We start from the raw sequence: 20,048 nt of genomic DNA, 5'->3' as shown, positions 1-20,048 counted from the left end.
GAAGTTCACGCAAGTGAGGAAGTTCTCTGATCGCCATTCACTTGGGAGTGACCAGAAACGATTCTTTTACATATGACTCAAGCAGCTCACTACTTCCGGTCTTTGACCAAGTATCCTCTGGGTAGCCTAAGAACATCCGTTTGAAGGCGAGCTAAAGTGAGAAGGCGAAATATCCCCTACATAGGGTTGTGCGCTGGGTTTGGGACCCGCCACGTAAAAAACACCCCCAATTAAAAGTAACAACCAGCCTCGGATGAGAGACCCCCCTTTTGATGACGACCACGGCAAACGAAATAAGGACTACGATTTAAGGGCATGCACCTGGAATATCCGGTTCCTTAATTGAGAAGGAGCCGCTACCCAGCTGGTTGATGGCCTCGTGAAAATAAAGGCTGACATCACCGCCGTCCAAGAAATGCGATGGACGGGACAAGGACAAAGACGAGTAGGTCTTTGTGACATTTACTACAGTGGCCATATAAAGGAGCGCAAGTTTGGTGTGGGATTCGTGGTGTAGGAGAGAGACTTCGTCGTTCGAGTACTATCATTCACTCCGGTGAATGAACGTCTAGCCACAATCCGCATCAAAGCGAGGTTCTTCAACATATCGCTGATTTGCGCCCACGCCCCGACGGAAGAGAAGGACGATGACCAAAGATGCCTTTATGAGTGCTTGGAGCGCACTTATGAGAGCTGCCCCCGCCACGATGTCAAAATCGTGCTTGGCGATTTTAACGCCAGGGTGGGCAAAGAAGGTATATTTGGCTCCATGGTCGGTAAATGCAGCCAAATGGTCTGTACAGCCAAAAATGCACGCCAAGAAACACAAGGAAGGTTCGACGTCGAGAAGCTGCAATCACAACAGACAGCCGAACGATTCTCTACTCGGCTTGCACTCCTGCTCTCTGAGAGCACTCGTCAACAACTTGGTATAAGGGAACTGTGGGACGGCATTTCAAACTCCTTACGTATAGCTGCAACCGAAACCATTGGTTTTCGGAAAGTGCAAAAGAACAGCTGGTACGACGAGGAGTGCCGTGTCGCAGCGGAGAGAAAACAGCCTATCTACCTCGCAATGTTACGTTCGACCACAACACGTGCGGGATGGGATAGATACCGAGAGTTGAAGAGGGAAGCGAGACGCGTTTGTAGACAGAAAAAGAAGGAGGCAGAAATGCGTGAGTACGAAGAGCTTGATAAGCTGGCCGACAGGAGTAATGCTCGAAAATTCTACGAAAAAATGCGGCGGCTTACAGAAGGTTTCAAGACCGGAGCATACTCTTGTAGAACCCCCAAAGGTGATCTAGTCGCCGATGCCCAGAGCATACTTAAATTATGGAGGGAACACTTCTCCAACCTTCCGAATGGCAGTGAATGCACAACACCAGGAGAAGGCGAACCCGATTCCCCAATCGATGACGATGGAGCAGACGTTCCATTACCCGACCATGAAGAAGTTCGAATAGCAATTGCCCGCCTGAAAAACAACAAAGCGACAGGGGCCGACGGATTGCCGGCCGAGCTATTCAAACACGGCGGCGAAGAACTGATAAGGGGCATGCATCAGCTTCTTTGTAAAATATGGTCGGACGAAAGCATGCCCAACGATTGGAATTTAAGTGTGCTATGCCCAATCCATAAAAAAGGAGGCCCCACAATCTGCGCCAACTACCGTGGGATTAGCCTCCTCAACATCGCATATAAGGTTCTATCGAGCGTATTGTGTGAAAGATTAAAGCCCACCGTCAACAAGCTGATTGGACCTTATCAGTGTGGCTTTAGACCTGGAAAATCAACAACCGACCAGATATTCACCATGCGCCAAATCTTGGAAAAGACCTGTGAAAGAAGAATCGACACACACCACCTCTTCGTCGATTTCAAAGCTGCTTTCGACAGCACGAAAAGGGGCTGCCTTTATGCCGCGATGTCTGAATTTGGTATCCCCGCAAAACTAATACGGCTGTGTAAACTGACGTTGAGTAACACGAAAAGCTCCGTCAGAATCGGGAAGGACCTCTCCGAGCCGTTCGATACCAAACGAGGTTTCATTCGGCGTATGCCGATGATATTGATATCATCGGCCTCAACACTCGCGCCGTTAGGTCTGCTTTCTCCAGACTGGACAAGGAAGAAAATGGGACTGGCAGTGAACGAGGGCAAGACGAAATATCTCCTGTCATCAAACAAACAGTCGTCGCACTCGCGACTTGGCACTCACGTCACTGTTGACAGTCATAACTTTGAATTTGTAGATAATTTCGTCTACCTTGGAACCAGCTTAAACACCACCAACAATGTCAGCCTAGAAATCCAACGCAGGATAACTCTTGCCAACAGGTGCTACTTCGGACTGAGTAGGCAATTGAAAAGCAAAGTCCTCTCTCGACAAACAAAAACCAAACTCTATAAGTCACTCATAATTCCCGTCCTGCTATATGGTGCAGAGGCTTGGACGATGTCAACAACTGATGAGTCGACGTTGCGAGTTTTTGAGAGAAAAGTTCTGCGAAAGATTTATGGTCCTTTGCGCGTTGGCCACGGCGAATATCGCATTCGATGGAGCGATGAGCTTTACGAGATATACGATGACATTGACATAGTTCAGCGAATTAAAAGACAACGGCTACGCTGGCTAGGTCATGTTGTCCGAATGGACGAAAACACTCCAGCTCTGAAAGTATTCGACGCAGTACCCGCCGGGGGAAGCAGAGGAAGAGGAAGACCTCCTCTCCGTTGAAAGGACCAAGTGGAGAAGGACCTGGCTTCGCTTGGAATATCCAATTGGCGCCACGTAGCGAAAAGAAGAAACGACTGGCTGTTGTTGTTGTTAACTCGGCTATAATCGCGTAAGCGGTGTCAACGCCAATTAAGAAGAAGAAATAACTTTCTTGCTGACGATGACAACAACAACCGCTATTAACCTTGCAAAGTCGCATGAGCCACAAATCTATCGCTTGCTAAAGTTATGGTCTCATCATAGGCAATACGTTAAAATATGACTTCGTCAAATTGTACTCGAGCTTAATGTACAAACAAGTGAGTAAACAAATACAGTTAGCTTGTTTTGACAGTAAAAAGTGTAAAAAAATCATGCGGGTTTCATATGATAGATCGTGCTGATAATTTGTATATATAAATACTTGCAACTAAATATCAGATGTTCAGTGTATAATCATTCATATGTACGTTATACAAAATATGAGTACGTAGGCATACGTGTGCATATGTTTACAATAGTTAATCGCATACGAATGACTAAACTTAATCTTATCGCATATCTTTACGCTTTTGTAAATCGCTTTTCACTCTTGTACTCTACTCTTCCACTTCCAGCATCGCTTTTAGAGAATCTCGTTGTACTGAGTACTTGGCATTTCGATGGCTGTGTGCATATATTGGAGAATGAAAAGGAATATATGTATGTGTTCGTATGCTATTGCTTTATGTTCACGCATTTTATCATTCACTTTTGTTGACAAATGCGCACTCATGTTTCTGTGGTGTTTTCATCGCGTGAACAGCACAAAAGCATATGAAAGTGTGTGAAAATATCTCTGCTTAGAAGAGTGAAGTGGTGCTCCGTAAAACAGGGTACTAGTGCTTCGTGAAATCTCATATTGCTTTAAATATTCAATTTCGGAGCATTTTACGGAGAACAATATTCATGAAGTATACTTTTAAAAAAAATGGAATAAAAAATCTTACTAGTTTAAAATTAAAACAAGGAGACGAATTTGTCTCGAGGGGGGTTAATCATATATCTAAGTCTCCTAATAGTAACTTGTCGTGGTGCATTCTTCCAACTTTCTCCTCTATGCGGAGCAACTGCTTTATGGTGTGGGACTAAAATGCATATCATAAAATACATCACATTGGTATAAATAGTTTGGTTTGCGGTCCTACAACGCCTAATCCAATGCTTTCTGGTGTTTTCGAGCCGTCTGTCAGTGCACAACTGGATAGTGCTTCCCGTCAGTGGCGTGGAATCACTCCAATCCGTCTTACTGTCGAGAATAACTTTAAACTTTTTTGTAAAGTTTACCCTCTTTGCAACGCCGTCTCTTAGAAGAAGAGCTAGTGGTGTGTCTTCCCCTAAGACCTTCATTTGTTGAGGTAATATTCTCTTCCCTTCGCCAAACTCCTCTGCTGCCACGAGCAGCATGGAATGCTTTGCTACCATTATGATGACTACATGCAGTGGTACGAGCTCCAGAATGACTTCAAGTACTGCGGTTGGGCAAGCTACAGGCACAGGAAAGACACCGGCTAAGTGTCTGCATATTATTAGCACCTTTTTTAACGTAAGTTTGAGTCTAAGGAGGCCTAGGAATATGACTTGTTTAGACGCCTCCAACTTTCTGCCCCCAAATGTTAGGGGCCTCTAGCCCGGAAGAGATTTTCGCTTTGTAAAAAAAACGACGGTAGTTTTTCACGGGTTGACATTTGACCTTACCGTATTGTACCATCCCTTTGCTCCCTTTGACTATGTCGCACAGAGTATTCTAAAATTTACTTGGTGCCATTATGACAATGTAATCGGCATACCCCTGGCACAGAACCCCATTATTTGGGAGTTCATCTAGGGGGATATAACTCCATCCAGTGGGCAGCCCTTCGTAGTTCAAAATCTACATGCTGGAACAGCCACATTCCTTTTCTCCAGTGCCCTGATGACACACCTTCGTTGTCAAGAAAGACGGGCAAAGCAATTGTGTGTATGTGTAAGTAATAATATTAATAGATTATGGAAAGAGCACTTCGAAGGTTAAACCTATGGGCTAAGAACAATGGACTAGGAGTTAACCCGAACAAAACAGAACTGATGCTATTCACAAGCAGAACCAAAATACCTCAGTTTCAACTTCCAGTACTAAACGGTATAACACTCACTCTATCCCCCACAGCTAAATACTTGGGTCTGGAGATTGACACCAAACTGTCCTGGAAAATAAATATAGAAAAAAGAATAAACAAAGCATACATGGCCTACTATACTTGTAAGAAAATCGTCAACACGAATTGGGGCCTCAAACCAAGTATAATCATGTGGATGTATACGGCTGTCATAAGACCTATACTTACATATGGAGCTCTGATATGGTGGCCAGCGCTAAACAAACAATACAACATCAGAAAATTAAATGGAATGCAAAGAGCAGCATGTGCGGATGTTACGGGTGCAATCAGGTCGTGTCCGACTGATGCGCTCAATGTGATCCTGCATCAACTACCAATGGACATTTAATATAGCAATGACTAAGGAGCAGTTTATTTCTAAAAGAGGTCATTAAAATTCACTTCAAAAGAGGATGATGGTTTGAATTTCACTCAGCTATGTACTAGTTCAATCGTAAGATTCAACTAAACTATGACTGTAAGCAGAAAGTTGGGTAGAACTGATCCCATACTTATGAAGTTCATATCAAAGATGTACTTGCAATTTAACATACTAAAGTTATTGTTTATGGTCTTTTCTGTCATATTTTATTATACTTCGTTTAGCTCTAAAAATATACCGACAACCCACATAAGTCAAGGCCATCATGTTTTAAGATGTGTTAAACTACATCAAGTGGATCCTGAAAATTTCGCTAAATCACCGCTTTTGAAAATTAGCAGTTCATTACGATACAATCTACAGAAAAGTTCATCAGATTCGATAGCTTCAATCAAACCAACCTATCAAATTCAAGTATAACTATTTTATTAATTTTTTAATAGGCAATTACAAAAATTCTGCTGAATTTTTAACCACAGTGAATATGTATATCAAAAATATATATTTCTGACTTCTAAAATTTCCATGTATTATACAATTGTCTTCACACTTATGTTTGTATGTAAAAATAAAGTTTAGAAAAATAACAAAAATAATGCAAGGTAAAATTGCACTCAAAACTTTCTACGCAAATTAAATGACATTGAATTAAATCGGAAACATATAGTTTCGAGTAGTAGTGTGGGTATTTAAATTTTTAATTAAAATGTAAAGCTTTTAATAAACTTAAACTACTTGAAACGTGGGAGCGTTCAAAGTGCAATATAACAGAAAAGCAACACCCACACATTGGCATGGTTTCCATGTGAGCAGACACATATTTAGTTGCAACATTTCTGAGTGAATATGTTTAAGTGGCTGTTTTAAGGAATTTCTGCAATGCAAGCCATTTAGATTCTTCTGAAATTACTCTTGGGGCTACATGTGGGTACATACACAAGACATCAAATTAAAGCTTAAATTTAACCAATGTTATTCCAATGCAGATTTATTAAAATAAATAATAGCAATTCTTACAATAATTGTACGTTTACAGGAATAAAAAGTACAACTATTGCTTAATTTTAAAATAAGAATAAAGTTAGTCATAGGAAAGTATAAACTTGGAAAAAAATACAAAACGTTGGTTGGATTTACTGCACGAAGACGTTTTGGCATGCTTCGAACCAAATTTTCATATATTTTCATTGGAATTAAACCCGATGGACACATCATCGCTAAGTAAAGTTATAACAAGCTTGTAAGGCTTCTCTTTGATATTTTCTAGTCGAAAATTGTCTATAAATGCTCAATTGGATTTAAATCTGCTAACTGAGCTGATCAAACCAGTTTTTATACCCAGAAAGAAGCGTCGGAGACCCTATAAAGTATATATATAAACGATCAGTATGTTGCGCTGAGTCGATTTAGCTATGTCCGTCTGTTTGTCTGTCCGTCTGTATATATACGAACTAGTCCCTCAGTTTTTAAGATATTGTTTCGAAATTTTGCAAACGTCATTTTCTCTTCAAGAAGCTGCTCATCTGTCAGAACTGCCGATATCGGACCACTGTAACATATAGCTGTCATATAAACTGAACGATCGGAATTAAGTTATTGTATGGAAAACTTTCACATTTGACAATGTATCTTCACGAAATTTGGTATAGATTAATTTCTAAGGCAACAATGTAATCTCCGAAGAAATTATTCAGATCGATTAACTATAGCATATAGCTCTCTACATGTCTACCGAACTCGGCTAGCCTCTTCCAAGCTGAAGTACTAGGCATAGAAAAAGCCTGCGAAGTTCTATTAGAAACCCACGAGAATATACATAAGGCAACTACATTTACGGATAGCCAGGCAGTGCTCCTGACCTTGTTTTCACCCATGACAAATTCCAGTATAGTTCACAACTGCAAGAGAGCACTAAGATCAATTAAAGACAATCTCTAGCGGAGCTAATACCAAGCCCGCTAGGATCGATCAAAGGAGAGATCAATAGACAATTTCAAGAAGTTGCAAATAACAGGTAGAAAAACATTACAAAATGCGTCATAACTAAACAATTATGGCCAACATATGACAGGAAAAGAACCAACGACTTATTAAATAGGTCAAGAAAAAGTATTTACAGAGTAACAACTACCACAACAGGGGACTGGCAATTTGGGGAACATGCGTCCAAAATGGGTATGCCCTACAACGACATCTGCCGAGGCTGCGGAGTAGCAGGGAACAAGGAAACAAATTTCCACTTTCTCTGCGAATGCCCAGCTCTAGCGCAAATCCGACAAAAAACATTTGGAATCCATCAAGCACCAAACCTTGAATGGATTTGAACTAAAAGCATATCAGACATAAGTAGTTTCATCGAAACCTCAAAATGGTTTGAGAGAGAAGATGAAACGTAATAGCAGATACAGGAGGTTCTAAGAATAGTGTATCAAAAGGAATGCTTTAATTTAACTAAGCTAAAAACTATACCTTTAAGTAGGGAAATATTTAATATTATTTGCTCCTTACAGATTTACCTAAATTCGGTGAGCCATTACGAAACGTCACAGTACTAGTCGGGCGAGAAGCGGTGCTACAATATGTTGTCGATAATCTGCAAACCTAAAAAGTAAGTTATTAAAAAAAAGTAAACATGATAAAACATGCACACAAAGAGTTATGAGTCAGTAGGTATGAAGTTAACGAAAGAAGATTGTAAACATTAGTTCTATACCATTAACCATTAGGTCAATTATTCAAACGGCAAACCAAAAATCAATAATATTTCATTACTTAAGTGGGGAACCTGCTTTAGAGGCTTCAAAAAATCGATTTTTGAGGATTTTTTTGCAAGGTAAAGAGATTATTGATTAAAGCGAAATGTCTAGGGTTTATAGTTGTATACTTAAGCATCATTCACAATTTTTTTGGATACGAAAGCTTTGATAGTCTGCGTTTGGGAAGCAAATGCCTGATGCATCTCGCATGTGCATTGGTCGGGCGACGGACAGGATGCAGGTCGCAATTTCTATCGGAAACAAAAAATTAAAAAAGATTCATATCTTTTAATAATTTATCTTCTAGTTAAACTAAAAAAATTCCAAAAAAAAGTGTAAAATTTTACAATTTTTTTTTTAAATTTGACTTTATCAATTTGACTATATCATTTGCTGTTTATGGCCGGCCTGGACGTGGTTCGCCGTCAATGCGTTTTCGACCATCTTTGAGCAATTTATACTAATCAAAAACACTTGCTTGCGACAAACAATAATCATTCCGAAGGTTTCGGCACCAGAACTTCGAATCCGCAAATAAAATTTAATGGAACTTCTTTGTTGCATAATTTCACTCATTGTAAAAAGCGCAGAATGCATTTAATGTACCTCAGAAAGACAAGCGTATGCTAAACATTAATGATTAATTTGATGTGATATTTGGCACAGATGTCACTGGCAGTCATACCAACATATAAAAAATATATTTCGACAAATGGGTTTTCGCGCGAAATTAAAATTAAAAAGTTTTACTATTTTCTGTTACAGTAGTAGATCAGCCAAACTAAATTTTTGCAAAGAAATTTTTTGTCTTGTCTTGACCTATTAATGGGATGTACATGTAATACCAAATAAATAAACGTATGTAAATCGATAACAATATGCTTGCTGTATGACTGTGTTTACATATGATTTTCTACTAATTTGACCGCTAAAAGTAAGCCATTCATCCTAATGAACTTGTTTAACTCCTTAACCTCAAATAATGGTACTTATACCTGATTCATTGAGAGACACACAACAGCCGCAAGCAATCAGGGGAATATTAAGATTTATAAATACACTTATATATTTATCAGTATACTATGTCATCAATGATACAAATATATTTATATATACTTGTATATGTTAGCAAGGCATGAACGTATGTGTATATATATATGTATATTAGGGTGATTCAAAAAAATTTTTTTTTTTTTTTTCAATTGGTACTCGCAAAAATAGGTTCCTAGACACCTCTAAGAAAGCCTCTCCAAATATGAGTTTTTAATTGTAACGGGAAGGTCCTCCGCCTAACGGTTTTCTATTTTTCTTATTATCAGATAGAAAATTTATATCTCGCTTCCAACTACTTGAAAAATATCTTGTTAATTAGGTTTTGTAGGAAATTGAATGCTCTAAAATATGGTCTTATGATTTTTTTTCGAAAACCCAAACCGTTTAAAAGATATTAACGGTTGAAATTTGATTATTTTTGAGAAAATTTTTTATTTCTTATTAATTTTATAACTCAATGAAAAAAAATTATTATGAATGATAAAACACATAGTTTTGTAGGAAATTTACTGCTCTATAAAAATGGTCTACTATGATTTTTCGATTAAGTTAAGCGTTTACGAGATATTCATCGTCAAACATCAATGCATATTAAGGTGGATCAAAAAAAAAAATTTTTTTTTTTCGTTTGATACTCTGAAAAATAGGTTCCTAGACACCTCTAAGAATACCTCTCCAAAAATCTATTCATAATAATTTTTTTTTATTGAGTTATAAAATTAATAAGAAATAAAAAATTTTCTCAAAAATAATCAAATTTTAACTGTTAATATCTTTTAAACGGTTGGGTTTACGAAAAAATCATACGAGACCATATTTTAGAGCATTCAATTTCCTACAAAACCTAATTAACAAGATATTTTTTCATGTAGTTGGAAGCGAGATATAAATTTTTCTATCTGATAATAAGAAAAAATAGAAAACCGTTAGGCGGAGGACCTTCCCGTTACAATTAAAAACTCATATTTGGAGAGGCTTTCTTAGAGGTGTCTAGGAACCTATTTTTGCGAGTACCAATTGAAAAAAAAAAAAAAATTTTTTTTGAATCACCCTAATGTATATGCAAACTCTGCGAAGCACTAGCTAATGAAACGCTCAACTATTAAACTAAAGGTAAACAAACAATTTTCCTATGAATTTCCTTCTCTATTTTTTTCCTTCCTTACTGATACTAAACTACGCATACACTTTCACACATTCACATGTGTCCAACGTCCTATGGAACTCCGTGGAAAATTCAAAACAACTATTTACACGTCCAATGGATAAATAAACCTACCGGCATACGCGGCCCACCTATACGCACCTGTGCAAATACAAATAAACAAAAACAAACTAATGAATCAACGTACATATGTATGTATGAATATGCGCGTCTTCCGGCCTACGAACTATTTGCTAATATGAAAATTAATGTTGATACGTCTTGCATAATGCTTTACCCATACGCAAACACGCACCCTCGCTTTCCTGTGCGTCATCGCCCGATTGCGTAGCTGCGCGTAGACACACAAACAATACTGACGACACAAAATCACGTTATAAAGAAAAATAACGGAATGAGCATAACCCATGCTGAGAAACGTGCTTGGATATTGAGAATACGTGACGTCAAAGAAGCGGACAAAGGCTGGTATATGTGTCAGATCAATACGGATCCGATGAAAAGTCAAGTTGGTTACCTAGATATTGTGGGTGAGTACTACAAACTTGATTGAGTCAAATTGTTTATATATTATAATATGAGGTAGATATATGTATGTATATGTACAAACTACTCAAAAATAGCTATAAGTTATATTAGCTATATTCTTTAAATTAAATTAAAGCCAATGTAATATGTACATTAGTATGTATCATTTCAAAGTAAGTTCTTAGTAGTTTGCTTGTTGGCGATTCTTTCAAAAATACTAGTGATATTCACTCAGGTTGTCATATATGTACATTCTAATGGGATATTTGCAAAAGTTGCTTATACGTCACGTATGTCACGTTCAAGTCCTTTAATTTACTGCCAAATTTTTCACATATTCTGCGCATCGAGAGGTTGCAAATGTATGGACGCATGCTCAACTATCTTATACCGTACCTTCTATTGCTTCTGAAATAGTTGAAACCAACAATGTTGTAAGTAGTACTAAATAAAGCAACGTTTCCTTTCGAAACAATGCTACTCATCATTGCCCACCGTCTCGAAATCGCTTTATTAGAAGTACATATAATTGTTGCTTTGTTTTTATTGGAAATATGAAGAAAACAGAAACTTCATTCTCAGAATTATTATAAACTACATAGATACCCTAAGAAGAAGGTTTTTGTTTCATTAGAGGAAATAGAATGTTCATAGATTAATTATAATGCTGCGGTCGAACATACCAGATTGTTCAGTAAGTTTTCTCGTTTGATAAGAAAAACAAAATTTTATAATTTAAAATACACTTTATTATTCAGTATAATCTCGGAAGGTCTGCAAAATACGCTACAACAGCCGTTATGACCTCTTCATTTGATGAGAAACGCTTTGAGTTCTGGAAACAAGTGAAAGTCGCTGGAAGCCAAATCTCGTGAATACGGTGGATACTTCAACAATTCGAACTTCAATTCATGGATTTTAGCCATTTTCAAAATGCTCTTCTGACACGGAATGTCCTTCATCTTGTCCTGATGAATAAGAATTTTTTTCTTCTGCAACCCGGGTCTTTTTTCACGAGTTTTTTACTTCAACTGGTAAAAAATGGTTTCAATAGTACTCAGAATTAATTGTTTTACCAGTTTGCAAGTAATCCAGAAACAAAATTCTTCTCACGCCAAAAAAAACTGATGCCATAACCTTCTTGGCCAATTTCCGAACACGAACTCGTTTCGAAGCCGAACAACCAGGTTTACACCACTCTTTAGCCTCTTGTTTTGATTAAGGATCATGGGGATAGACCCAAGTGTTAACCATCCATAGTGATGAATCGATGCACAAAATCCACTTTATCCTTTTCAAGACACTTCAAATGTTGCTGAGAAAGTCGCATTTGAATGTGTTCTGTTCCATTGTTATCGAATGCAGCACCAATTCTGCACACAGCCTTCTACAACCCAAAATTTCACTTAAAATATGGCCCATGCTAATAATGAGATGTGTAGAGTCTCTCGATCTTCCAAAACCATATCTTGTATTTTGGCTATGATTTTTGGTGTTGATGCGCTTTTTGGACATCCTTTACGTGGATCGTCGTCAAGGCTTGTACGACCACGTTTAAATTCAGCAACCCGTCTTTCTACTGTTCTAATTATAGGTGAGCAGTCACTATACACATTTAACATCCGTTCGTGAATTTCTTTTGGCGATACACCATCTAAAAACAAGAATTTTATTACTGCACGATATTAAATTTTTTCCATTGTAAAAAAATACTCTGACACGACGACACTAAATGGCTTGTGAACAAAGAATGAGTTAACAGAGTGAAATGAAACTTCACATACGTTCAATGAAAAACAAATTTGGGCTAGTAGCAACGCCCTCTCTTATCGAATTTTCTTCAAATTTCTAAAACTCAGAATGGAAAAATTTCATCCTACTTCACTAGAATATCGGAAATAATTGCTTTAAACTCGAAAGAGAAAGGTAACTTTCTATGAAGGAACTTTTCTCTGTAGTGAGAAAAAATATCAATTCTTTCGTTGAAAATATGGGTTACGAAGGCATCTTATTGTTGGTGTTATTGTAGCGGCAGAAAACATTTCTGATGTTATTTCTAGGAATGGTACCGAGTTGACAGCCCTTGGCCGAATGAAAATGCGTGTCCGTTCCAGTTAGTTAGATCCGACTGCTGTGCTCACAGGTACTGCTCAACCGATTTCAACCTTATTTGGTACATAACACCCGAATTATTATGTGAAAAGATTGTGAAAATAGGAAGAATCGGACCACAAGCCCTTCTACTTCACACAAAACACATTTTAATTCTATCTAAATATTTGCTTGTCTTTCCAGTATACAAATCTAGCACAAATAAAGTTATGAAAATAAAACTTTAAGCAAATAGTTTCTTTCAGCTTTGACTTCCCACGTTTAAAGATTTTCGAAATCGGATCCTAATTTTTCAAGCTTCACCTAACGAATATGCGTTCCTTAGTGACTACCTGACCGAAAATATCGTGGGATGTGTTATATATGTTAGTCAAGATCCAATGGAATATTTCCTGGTAATAATTGAACTTTACGGCAAAATTGGATGAAAGTAGGTTAATATTCCTTCTAAACACCATATATTTAGTAATTTAAAATATTCTGAAACTTCTAGTTGATCTTATACATAAATATTGGTTAATCTGTGAGGCATCGTTTTGAATGTTGTAATGCAAAAAATGGAAAAAATCAGTCCAATTATACTTCCAAAATAAGATTTTCTATTTTTTCCTAGAAAAAAAAACTTAAATGTAGAAAAACGAATGTTAAGAACAATAGTATTTTTCAAAAAAAAAATAAATCTGCGCTATGTTTTGTTAAAAATATATTGCCCTGTGCCCCTTCGGTATTGCTTACCAAAAGTGATTGAAAAAGTTCGCTTAAATTCAAACATATGTAAATACCTAAAATAAAAAGGTACCACGAGTTTACATATTTTGGTCATCCGTGATTTGAAAGGACAATTGTTGGTCATGTGCTGCTGAGAACAATTAAGGGAGTGTTTTTGTTTTGTTATTTGATAGGAGTTTTTAAATATGTCTTTGTATTCATTTAAAATAACTGCTCGTATGGACATATGACATACTAAAATTTCATAAATAAAATATTTGACTTTTGTATACCCTAAACAGGGTATTTGGCACTAAGTTTTATGCAAATTCCTCAATTTTTGAATATCGAACTGAAATTTTCTACATGTCTTTTTTTTACAAAGAAGCTACTAATTTGTCGGAATCACCAATGTCGGAAAACCATAGTAAACAGCTATCATCGGAATAAAGTCATTGTATGGAAAACTTTTTCATTTGGTGAGATTTTTGCAGGAACGAATTAATGTCTAAGGCAACAATGCAAACTTCGAAAAAGTTGTTCAAATCGGGTTACTATATCATAAAGCTGCCATACCAACTAAACAATCGAAATCAAGTTCTTGTTAGGATCTTTTTTATTCGTGAAAGTCATTTTAGCTTCGATGCAACAAAGAGGCTGGCGTTTTTTCTTGTCTTTACTTTGGAACGACAAATTTTCCACGTTTTACCAGTTTTGTTGATATTACTGCAGAGAAAGAGAAATTTTGTATGTTCCTCATAGCCCGATATACCGAAACGGTTGGACCGATTTCACAGAAATTCTAGGGTGTGTTCCTGTAAAGTTTGGCGGAGACAGACTATTTTTTAGATGTTCTTAAATGAATTAATGATACGCATACCCATTTAGATTTCTAAACAACAATATTTCAACGATTAGAACGAAGCAGTAAACCATCGTAGATATGCAGGTGTCAGCGGATGAAATGTCGTATAGTTATTTTAGCTATTTTTTATTAAGCGATTTTGTTTAAAAAATTTTAAAATTAGTTTAAATTAATGTATATTTTTATTTATGCGTAATTTTATTATATTACGAAATTAATAAACTCTAAGGTGTCAGTATATCTCTGTCCATGTAAATAACTACGTGTTTACATTTTTTGTTGTTTTTTCATATTCGGCTCACATTGCCACGATATTTGGCTTATTGATCATCTGCTTCTGGGTAGTAAGCATGGAGCCAAGACTCATCGCCAGTAGCAATATGTTCTATGATATCGTGGTAGTCAGAAAGCATTGTCTCGTAGACGTTAACTCCACGTAGTTTTTCGAAAAAAATTAGTGATTTTGGGACTAGTCGTGCTTTCACTTTTCCTAAGCTGAAATGATCTTTCACTGATCCTTCCCATATTCAAATGCAAGGTGAAAATCGGCTTGCGGCCACACTTCTTGACGTTGATTTCGTCGAGTGCTATCACTCACACTCATTCACCTACGCCAAAGGACACGTTCGGATAGGTTTCCACACAAATATTTTTTCATCGAGTTCCTTCACTCTTGTCGGTGATTTCGCCGAGTTCTATCACTTACATTCATTTCCCTGCGCCATGCGACACGTTCGGACTGGTCTCCACATACATATTTTTTCATCGAGTTCCTTCACTCTTGTCGTTGATTTCGCCGAGTGCTATCAGTTATATTCTCTCAACAGAACACAGAACTCAAAATGTCTGTATCTAAATTTAAATTTAAACTGAAATGTCCTTTGTTTGGCATATATCCGTACAATCTCTCTGAGTCCCTGTTACCTACTTACCAGGATGTTCTTTTGTGTTATCAGTTTGAAAGACTTCGTATAGGGCGACTCCGAGGCGACAACTATGAACCTAGGAGTAAAGAGGTTACAGAAATAGTTACAAAAAAGGTTGAAAATTCTTTCAAAAAGTCATCTATTCCGATAGTTTCACACACCAGAGTTGTACAAATGCTCACCACATATCATAAGAAATTTCTGACTCTTAAACAAATGTTTTTAAGGAACTCAATCGGTTTGAGCTCTGAAAGAGACGACTTTGTCTATTCTGCCGGAAAATTATTTGACATCGCTGCTTGTAAATGCATATATTTTTCTTCTTGCACTTGTCCAAAGGAAAGGAAAGTTCCTATCAATGTACAACCATTTCTCTTGGACCAGAGAACCAAAAGAATTGGTCGCATTGGAAGTGTTGATCTACATGAAATAAAAAGATTACAAGGAAAAATGAACGTAAAGAAAAGCTTTCAAAACGTCATTCAACATCAACACTTACCAGAAAAGTATCAGCTAGAACACGTGACCATTCAGATCAGCCAGACTCTCATACAGACGACAACAATGTAGGTGCGTCGCACATGGATTCTTCCAAAAACGGTGCTGATGATGAATTTTCTCTTCCATCCTCTAAAACCAAACAAAACACACTAGTATTAGAACACACTGCTTTAGCTGCCCAAAGATTTGGAGTAAGTGATAGAGCAGCGGCCTTGATTGTCTCATCTGCTTTTCTGGATGCCAAAGAAGCAGGTTTGATAACAGAGGATCAGGCTAGCTTTGTCACTGCAAGATTAGTCGGGCAAAAAAAAGTGTTGGAGTTAAGCTCCAAAACACCGAAAGTATTGACTCTGTATATGGGCTGTATTTTGACGGCCGCAAAGACAATACACTTACACAAGTCAGCGAAGGTGAAAAGTACTACCGCGACACTGTCAAAGAGGAACATATTTCTCTTATAGCGGAACCTGGTTGTCATTACTTTGGCCACGTCACAGCTATATGGCAACATTTACAATACAATTCAGTTGATGTGGAACATCTAGAAGTTGCCGGTGCTGATGGCACCAACACGAACACAGGTTGGAAAGGTGAAATCATTCGGAAACTAGAAGAAAGAATAGATAGGCCATTACAGTGGGTTGTTTGTCTTCTACATTTCAACGAACTTCCATTTCGTGCTCTTTTCGAACACATAGATGGTGTCTCGAAGAGTCCAAATACATTCTCTGGCGACATAGGTAAACTGCTCCCTGGTTGTGAGAAGTTGCCTGTTGTCAAATTTGAAAGTTTTCCATCCTGCCAATTACCTTCTGAGGTTATCAATCCGATCCAACTTAGCACAGACCAAGCTTATCTCTATAAAATATCAGAAGCTGTTATTTCCGGTTTCAATCAAAGATGGCTCGCGCCATCGAAAGGTCGAAAAACTTACCTGCTAAACTGTGCAAGGTTGTCGATTCATCCATTCAACAGAATGCTTTCTTTGCTCTTCCAGAAAACATTATCCTTAGTATGATGACTGACGAACGGATAGAAGTCAGAAAGTTGGCCCTTGACCGTCTTCTGGCAGCCAGAGAAGCAGAGTCTGACACTGTAAATGGAAGGGTTAGATGTAATAAAGTGCCAAAGCTGAATTTCAAAGCTAATAATTATTACGATATGATTAATTGGAAGACTATTACCTTGACTGTTCCACCAGTTCTTTGTTCAGTTTCTAACGAAGAACTCATAAAAGGGCTGTCGGGAGACACTCCAGAGGTATGGAAATTTAGTGAATTCCCATCTCACACCGTGGCAGTCGAGAGAATCATCAAATTGGTGGCAAAGGCATCTTCTAAAGTTATTGGCCCCCAATCTCGTGATCATTTTATACGCTCTACACTGAAATCTAGGCAACAAGTGCCAAAGTTTAGTACACAATCTGATTTTATCAATAAATTTGACACAGATTCAGACTAAAACAAGCCTGACATATGGTTGGTTGGTTGGGTTGGGCTTGGGAGGAACCCGAAGAGCAGCCACCTATATGCGGTGGGTTCTGGGTGACAAATACAGGTTAGCTGAGAGCTGCAACAATTTTCACCTTGCGCTGTGGCGCGCCGCCTTTTCGCTCGTATCTCGGGAACGGTTTGTCCTACGGCCATGATCACGTTTCGGTAGCAAATGACGTGACAAATAACTTTTGTTTTATACGTTTTGCCATGAGATGCGTATTTCAGGCGCTAGGTAGACAAATTCACGATTTTAGGCGAATTTCCGAAATTTCAAGGCCGGGGTTGGGGTTGAAGATGCAATCCGATCTCAAAACAAAAATTTGCATTGGAATCAGAAAGTACTAAGGCAACTTTTCCGCACTATTAGAAATCCCGAATCGAAAAATGTCCGGAATCGACCCACCCTAATGGCCGTCCTGGACGTAGTTCGCCGTCAAAGCGTCGACCCTCTCTGAATAATTTGTACCAAACAAAAACACTTGGTCGCGGAAAATAATTATCACCAAAGGCCATTTCCAACATTCTGAATGTATCGGTACCAGAAATAAGATTCCGCATTCAAAATTTAATGGAACTTCTTTGCTGAAAAATTACACTCATCAGAAAAATCGCCGAATGCATCTTATGTACTACAGAAAGCCAAGCGTATATTAAACACTAATGATTATTTTGACGTGACATAAGCAGAGATAGGCCTATATAGGCCTAGAAAATGAAATTTCGGCGAATGGATTTTCTTTGCAAATCCTTGAAGAAAAAAAATTTTGTTTGGGGAAAAAAATGTGGTTTTTAGAATCGTTGATTCATGCTATAATGGCATTTTTAATAAAGTTTAAGGACTTTTTGAAAATTTTATGTTTAAAACCTTTCAAATTTTAATAATGAATTAATTTTCTTGAATTTATTTTTTAATTATTGAAAATTGTGGTTTTATTTTTTTTATCGATGGAGAGTTTCAAGGAAACTGTGGAGCCACGGTACTAACACCGCTTTAAAATATATAAAAATATTCAAAGAAAATAATTTTGATTTGTAGAAAGATTTCTCTGATAATCTGAGGTAATGAAATCTGAACATAAATTTAATTCTTAGGCTTTATTTTTTAATTAATAACGAAAAATTGTACAAGGTCTTCAAATATAAGGTTTATATATATTGAGTATAATTTATATACTTATATATAATATAATATAACTTATGGAAAGTTCCAGTATCTATTAGATCGATGCATAACTTTAACACAGTCTTTAATAAGTAAACTCCAGAACAGAATTAATGTATTTGTCAACCATATTTATAGTATATATAATATTTTACTAACAAAACGTTTATTCCTTTCTCTTCTTCTTTTCAATTGCAAATTCTTGCTCTTACCGTTTGCAAAAAAAACACTCAACAACTATATGAAATGATGGTTCTTGTCTGCTTGGGAAATCCGAATGTCATTAATAAATTACTAATCTATCTTATATAATAATACCAAACTCAAAATGAAAATCATTTCAACTTTCACTGTCGCTGGCCAACAACAACATGCAATGCAACATCACCATTACATTTTTGACTTTTTGGTTCATCACTCTTTTATTTGTTTCGGTGTTGTATTCGCTCTTCCAACATTTCGCGTAAACAGTACTACCGGATATTCTGGTTATCGCACCAGCACGTATATGGCGATACGAGAGGGCGCGAACGTAACGTTGAAATGCACAGCAGTTGGTTCACCAACACCGACCATAACGTTGCGACGTGAAGGTGGCGAACCCATACCGCTGCCTAATAATATCAAAGGTGAGTTATGAATATGAATAATTTTTTTCTGAATATATTTTTGAGTAACTTTCTACATGAAGTGAAGAACATTGAAATCAATTATAATGATCTCTATGAAACGAAACGGTAGCTGCCGAGAAATTATTCTGAATCTAATAATGAAAATAATAATGTAACGATACATATCTCTACAAAATTTAAATAAAATGTAGACAAAAGGTGATAAAAATACACTCATCGCGGCTAATACAAGATCATCTTTCCCTTAAAATCATCATTGCCATCACCATTTATTGGTAGAGAAGGATTTGAGAATATTGAAAGAAGTCAACACCAGTTGGAGCAAACTGGAGCCTAATATTAAACTTTAATATGGCAATTGCTTCGACCTCTCTCTGACCTTATGTTTAAACAAGAAAAAACGTTAACCTTGGCTGCACAGAAGCTAATATACCCTTCACAGGTGCATTTTCTTTTAGTAAATATTTGTCCAGTTTGTATGGAATCTATTTGCTATAGTAATCCGATCTGAACAATTTTTTCGGAGATTACACTGTTGCCTTAGAAAATAATCTATATCAAATTTCGTGAATATATCTTGTCAAATGCAAAAGTTTTCCATACAAGAACTTGATTCCGATCGTTCAGTTTTATGGCGGCTATATGTTATAGTGGCCCGATATCGTCATTTCAGACAAATAAGCAGCTTCTTGAAGAGAAAATGACGTTTGCAAAAAAGATATCTTAAAAACTGAGGGACTAGTTCGTATATATATAGACAGACGGACAGACGGACAAAGAGACAGACAGACCGACATGGCTAAATCGACTCAGCTCAACCTACTGATCTTTTATATATATACTTTATAGGGTATCCGACGCTT

The 20,048-nt window shown here is 37.1% G+C and overlaps 1 pseudogene; it reads left to right on the top strand.

Annotated features, from left to right (window-relative positions):
- The window catches only part of LOC120768779, a 64,497-nt pseudogene that overhangs the window by 34,454 nt on the left and 9,995 nt on the right, over window positions 1-20,048 (top strand).

The sequence above is a fragment of the Bactrocera tryoni genome, chromosome 2 (genome assembly GCF_016617805.1).
Source record: "Bactrocera tryoni isolate S06 chromosome 2, CSIRO_BtryS06_freeze2, whole genome shotgun sequence".
NCBI lineage: Eukaryota > Metazoa > Arthropoda > Insecta > Diptera > Tephritidae > Bactrocera > Bactrocera tryoni.
This window is presented reverse-complemented; position numbering and strand designations above follow the sequence as displayed.